Source organism: Sorex fumeus, unplaced genomic scaffold, assembly GCF_029834395.1.
Source record: "Sorex fumeus unplaced genomic scaffold, SorFum_2.1 ptg000115l, whole genome shotgun sequence".
In the NCBI taxonomy this organism is placed as follows: Eukaryota; Metazoa; Chordata; class Mammalia; order Eulipotyphla; family Soricidae; genus Sorex; species Sorex fumeus.
Genome location: NW_026606172.1, coordinates 19,153,483 through 19,160,872, shown reverse-complemented (window position 1 = coordinate 19,160,872; position 7,390 = coordinate 19,153,483).

Here is a 7,390-nt window from a genome sequence, read left to right as displayed (position 1 = left end):
GCAACCAGTGCTGGTGCGGATGTGGCAAGAAAGGAACCCTCCTTCACTGCTGATGGGAATGCCGAATTGTTCAGCCCTTTTGGAAAACAGTATGGACAATTCTCAAAAAATTGGAAATTGAGCTCCCATTTGACCCAGCAATAACACTCCTGGGAATATATCCCAGAGAGGCAAAAAAGAATAGTTGAAGTGACATCTACACTTTGTAAGTTCATTGCTGCACTGTGCACAATAGCCAAAATCTGGAAGAAAAAAAAAACGAGTGCCTGAGAACAGATGACTAGTTAAAGAAACTTGGTACATCTACACAATGGAATACTATGCAGCATTTAGAAAGGATGAAGTCACAAAATTTGCAAACAAGTGGTTCTACATGGATAATATCATGGAAAGTGAAATGAGTCAGAAAGAGAGGGACAGACATAGAAAGACTGCACTCATCTGGGGAATATAAAGTAACAGAATGGGAGATGAACACCCAGGAATATTTGAGATAAGTGCCAGGATGTCTGCTCCATGGTTTGGAAGCTAGCAGCACATGCTAGGGGAAAAGGCAGCTCAGATAGAGAAGGGAACACCAAGTAAAGGGTGTTTGGAGGACTTGCTTGGGATGCAAGATGTGTGCTGAAAGTAGACTATAGATTGAACACAATGGCCACTCAACACCTCTATTGCAAACCACAACATTGTAAAGGAAAGAGAGAGCAAAAGGGAATGCCCTGCCATAGACGTGGAGTGGGGGTGGTTTGAGGGGGGTGATTTGAAGGGGGTGGGAGGACAACTAGGTTCATCGGATTGGAGAATGGGCACTGGTGGAGGAATGGGTACTTGATCATTGTATAACTGAAAACTCAAACACAAAAGTTTATAAATCTAAAACTGTACCTCATGTTTTCTCACTAATAATTTAAAAAAGAATATACAAGAGGGGACTGGATCTTTAGTACAGCAGGTAGGGTGTTTGCCTTGCATGCAGCCGACCCAGGTTCAATCCAAAGTATCCCATATGGTCTCCCGAGCACCGCCAGGAATAATTTCTTTTTTATTTTTTTATTATTAAATTTTTTAATAGTGAGACATCATGAGGTACAGTTGCAGACTTACACATTTTTTTGCTTGGGTTTCACATATACAATGATCAAACACCAATCCCTCCACCAGTGCCCATTTCCCACCACCTCGGATCCCAGTATCCCTCCCACACGCAATCCCCCCTATCCCACCCTGTCTCTGTGGCAGGGCATTCCCCTCTGTTCTCTCTCTCCTTTTGGGTGTTGTGGTTTGCAAAAGAAACATTGAGTGGTAATAATGTTTGGTCTATAGTCTATTATCAGCATGCTTCTCCCATCCTGGGAGGATCCTCCCAACACCTTTATTTGGTGTTCCCCTCTTTATCTGAGCTCCCTTTTCCCCTAGTATGTGTGGTTGGCCTCCAAGTCAAGGAGTAAAATTCCTAGTACTAATCTCGGCCATTCTTGGGTGTTAGTTTCCGTTTCTGTTACTTTATGTTCCCCAGATGAATGCAATCTTTCTATGTCTATCCCTTTCTTTCTGAATCATTTCGCTTAACATAATACTTTCCATGTAGTACCACTTGTATGTAAATTTCATGACTTTGTCTTTTCTAACAGCTACATAGTACTTCATTGTGTAAATGTACCAAAGTTTCTTTAACCAGTCATCTGTTCTTAGACACTCAGGTTTTTTCCAGATTCTGGCTATTGTAAAGAGTGCTGCAATGAACAGACAATTGCAGATGTCACGTTGACTATACTTTTTTGCCTCTCTGGGATATATTCCGAGGAGTGGTATTGCTGGATCAAATGGGAGCTCAATTTCTAATTTTTTGAGAGTCATCCATACTGTTTTCCAAAAGAGTTGAACCAGTCGGCATTCCCACCAACAGTGAAGGAGTGTCCCTTTCTCACCACATCTGCGCCAGCACTGGTTGCTTTTGTTCTTGTGGACATGGGCCAGTCTCTGTGGTGTGAAGTGATATCTCATTGTGGTTTTGATCTGCATCTCCCTGATGATTAATGACGTGGAGCATTTTCTCATGTGCCTTTTAGCCATTTGGATTTCTTCTTTGTGAAAGTTCCTATTCATTTCATCTCCCCATTTTTTGGTGGGGTTGAATGTTCTCTTTTTGTGGAGTTGAACCAGTACTTTGTATATCCTTGAAATTAACCCCTTATCAGATGTGTAGATGGCGAATATCCTTTCCCATTCTTTAGATTGTCTTTGTATTTTGGCCAGTTTCTTTTGAGGTGCGGAAGCTTCTTAGTTTAAGATAGTCCCATTTGTCTATCTCTGTTTTCACTTGCTTGGCCAGCAGTGTGACATCTTTGAAGACACCATTAGCTTCTATGTCATGAAGGGTTTTGCCAAATTTTTCCTCAATGTACCTTATAGATTCCAGTCTGATGTTGAGGTCTTTAACCCACTTGGATCTTACTTTTGTACATGGAGTTAGGCAAAGATCTGAGCCCATTTTTTTGTATGTAGCCGTCCAGTTTTGCCAGCATAATTTGTTAAAGAGGATTTCCCTGCTCCACTTCAATTTTCTTGCCCCGTTATCAAAGATTAGATGCTCGTATGCTTGGGGGGAGATTTCAGTATATTCAACCCTGTTCCATTGGTCTACAGCTCTGCCTTTGTTCCAGTACCATGCTGTTTTAATTATTACTGCCTTGTAGTAGAGTTTGAAGTTAGGGAGGTTGATTCTTCCATTTTCTTTTTCCCAAGAATTGCTTTAGCTATTCGTGGGGGCTTATTGTTCCATATAAATTTCAGGAGTGTTTGCTCCACTTCTTTGAAGAATGTCACGGGTATCCTAATAGGGATTGCATTGAATTTATACAGTGCTTTGGGAAGTATTGCCATTTTGACAATATTAGTTCTCCCGATCCATGAACAGGGGATATTTTTCCATTTCCTCATATCCTCTTTTATTTCCTGAAGTAATGTTTTGTAGTTTTCTTTGTACAGGTCCTTCCTTTACTTCCTTAGTTAAGGTGATTCCTAGATACTTGATTTTCTGGGGCACAATTGTGAATGGGATTGTTTTCTTCATGTCACTTTCTTCTCTTTCACTATTTGCATATAGGAAAGCCATGGACTTTTGGGTATTGATTTTATAGCCTGCCACATTACTATACAAGCCTATTGTTTCTAGAAGTTTCTTGGTAGAGGTTTTAGGATTTTCTAAGTATAGTATCATATCATCTGCAAATAGTGAGAGCTTGATTTCTTCCTTAGGAGTAATTTCTGAGTGCATATCCAGGAGTAATTCCTGAGCACCAGTGGGTGTGACCCAAAAAGCAAAAAAATAAAAGAATATACTACAGATTATATACAGATATATCTATATATCTCTCTATAAATTGTGTATACATTATATCTATATATAATTATATAAACTGTGAGAGTATTAAGTGTGACTTGCTGTAGGTGTATGTTCCACTGTGTGTGATTTAGAGTCTCATACATCAGAGCTTCATACATACAATGTAATAGTGTTATCTGAATAAGTAGTTGGGGATTTTTCTAGGAACATAAAGGACATTTCCTATATATACTTTAGCACAGTATGGTCTTTTACCTTAGCTCTGAATAGTAGAATATGCAGATGATTTATGAAGGCCACTTCCAACTTAGAACCATAGAACCATCCCAAGTGTGAACTTAAACACTAAAGCTACAGGTGGTATTAATTAGTAGAGCTGCATGATGGAAAGGACCTGAAACTGTTAGTCAATTTTCAGAATATTGTCCAAGTCACACTATATTGGCCTGTAATCTACAAGAGTTCTACATTAAATACAGTTCTTAGAATAGCCATCTCAGCTTTTTTTCTTAATGGTGAACCAATCCTCATTGTGTCTTTAAATATACCCCCAAATGTCTCCATTCTAATACTGTTAATCCTCTGGGATCTGCTATATCACTATGAAATCTGCCTCCAAATACTTTGATTGGGGGTGGAGAGTTAGAACAGTGGTTATTGCACTTGCCTTGCATGCATTTGACCTGAGTTGCAATCCCCTTACCCAATATGTTCCCCAGATAGTATGGCCAGGAATAATCTTTCAGGTCAGAGCCTGGATTAAGGCCTGAGAACCACAGGATCTTCTCCCTCAAGAAATAAAAACAACAGATCCTTTGGTTAGCACTAACTCCATATGGTGAGACTTCTTCCTCATACTCAAATGTCCAGATCCTTTTTTTCACTTAGTATGTTTTATTCAACACAAGTTCACTCTAAATGAATTAAGAGTATTTTCACATTGTTTTGTACTTCTGTAATATTCATTTATTAATATTTTATACTCTAACTGATTCTTTATTTTCTGACTTCATTTTAAAAGTTTAACTCTGTTGTTCGGTTAATGATGAGCCAGTATTATGTCCACACTCTAAATCACAAAGTTGCTGGAAAAATAAAAAAGATTCGTGATGTAACGTGTTTGTTTTCAAATTGCTGAGGGGCAGAATAAAAGCAATCCTCAAAACAAGTTTAAATCTTTAGGCTCATTAAAACTGAATAGATCTAGGTATATAGTCATTATTTGAAACTAAAAAAAAAAAAACCAAACAAGATGGGGCTGGAGAAATAGTATACAACAGGCACTTGCCTTGCATGCAGCCAACCAGGGTTTTGACTAGCATCCCACGTGATCCCCAAAGCATGACCAGGAATAATTACCGAGTGCAGGAGTAGCCTCAGAGAGTGGTGGGGTATGGCCCAACTACTCCCCCCTCACCCCCGAAAAAGAAAAAGAAAGAAAAGGGATGCAGTATCATTCTGAACACTAGTCACACTTTCATCACATGAGGTGAACTAAAAGGAAACGAAAACTTTAAATAGATAATCACATCTCATCATCTTTACATCCATGTCTAACAAATGAGGTAAAGATAATATGCTTTAAGTGAGAAAAAATGTTTATACTTACAAAAAATAAGTTCTTGGGCCAAAGAGACAGTACAATGATTTGCAAGATGTTTCCCTGTATGCGCCTGACCTGGGTTCAATCCCCAAAACTCTGGATAGTTCCCCTAACTCTGTCAAGAGTGATTACTGAACACAAAGCCGAAGGTACTCTCTGAGAAACACAGGATGGAACCCGAACGTTTAAAAAATCTAGTTCTTTTCTATCTAATAATTAAAGAAGACCTATGTTACTCTACCTTTGATTAAAAGGTTGATGTTCTTTTATAACTATATTATAAATATATATGTAATCTTAAAAGTCATAACATGAAACATACATTTTGGCTTCTTATAACTGAGATAAATTAAATTTTTTAATGAAATAATTAATTTTGTTTTGATTTAACTCAAAGTGCTTCTTTAACTTGTGTAGATGAAACATGAACTATAGCATTTAATAACGTGTATTGTATCAATCTACTTCTATATGTGCATTAAACATCAATGTTACTTTTCTAAATTTCTGTTTGTTATTAGTCATTTATAATCAATAAATAATTAAATTGATTTGCTAAATGCATAATAGTGATTAAAAGGTTAATAACATTTAGTTGACATTGATCTCTTTTTTTGTATCCACAAGAGAAAAGAATTCTAAATGTTGATTAAAGTGCTCTAAACCTAGATGATTCGAGTCATATTCCTGTGACATTTTCCCCTATGTAATTTCTAGTGCATAAATAGTACAAATGAATATTGATTCTAAAATTCTTGCTACATTGTGTTGTGATATCCTGCCTTCAGGAACATATGAAATCTAATCTTACTAATTTACATCTGACTGACACGAAAATATTGATTGAGAGAATGGAACAATGAGAATGCCAATTATTAGCAGATAAAAAATAATGAGATTTAACATAGAAAAGACTGATGCCAAAGAAGACTACATTTGGTTTTGAGATTAAAACATTTTCTCTCTTTATTGCTGACGAGATTTTGTAAAGTATTTGGAATGATATTTTGCTCATTAAAAAATTTGTAAGCAATAGAATACGAGAAACTCAAGCAATATTTAGTAATAACACAGGAAGAAAAGTGAAAGAAAAAACAGTTGCAGAGATCAGAACCCAAACAGGAATTTGACTGGAAAACAACAAGTTACTGGGTCTGAAGGAAAGTACAGTGAGCAGGGCACTTCCCCTGCATGCAGCTGACATGAGTTTGATCCTCAGCACCCTACATGGTCCCCCAAGTACTAATACAGTGATCTCGAAGGCAAAAACAAAGTTCTGAACTCTAATGGGTGTGGCACCACCAACAAGCAAAAATAATGAACAGCAAAGAAAAGTTATGAGATGGTAATTTGGCTAGAAAATGTAAGTGAGGCCAAATAAAATAAGTGGAACTGGAAAACCAGAGAAAAATAAAATGAAACTTATGGACCATTAAAGAAAAAATGTAGCAATAATCTTCATACAAAAATGAAGACTAGAGAAATTAACTTGCTTGAAAATAAGTAAACTGAGATGTATCTAAAAGTTCTAAATAAGATATATCTTGCAGTAATCTGAGAAAACTTTACCAGAAACCATGAATAGTTTTATTAAATAACAAAAACGAAAGTCCTCAAAGGTAAAACATTCTTTTATATCAGGATATTACTTTGGAAAGGCAAAACTTCTAAGAGCAAGATGAACACTATCTGTCATTATTCATAAATAGATGGGGGGGTAGCAGAAAAAATGCAGCTATCCAGATTTAAAAAAGATACTAGCAAGTATATGTATTATTATGTAAACTCTAATCACCACTATCTGTGACAACTACCACCCCTCCAATAAAATAAAATAAAGTAAAACAAAATACTATGCTAAGAAGGGTGACTTCACTGACATGTAACATGAATCTATCAGTGGGATATTGAAGATGACACATGAAAAAGATGAACTATGTAAATAAATATTATTTTCCTCCTCATAAATATCCATATTCTTCACTACTGTATGAAATTAAAAAAACATTAATGTCACTAGGATTGGCAAGTACTACAAAAAATCCAAATGACAGACTACAACAGGAATTTAGTTAGGGGGTTAAATTCTTAACATATTTGTAACTTGTCATTCAGCTTTGCAATGGTGACAGTAAATGTATTTACTTATAAAACAATCACAGACTACAAAAAATACAAATAATAGAATCATCGCCATCAAAAATAGAACCCTGTGAGGATCCTCCCAGGATGGGAGAAGCATGTTGAAAGTAGACTATAGACCAAACATGATTGCCACTCAATGCCTCTTTTGCAAACCACAACACCCAGAACGAGAGAGAGAACAGAGGGGAATGCCCTGCCACAGAGGCCAGGTGGGATGGTGGGAATGGGGGGGTGGGAGGGATGCTGAGATCCGTGGAAGTGGGAAATGGGGACTGGTGGAGGGATGGGTATTTGAT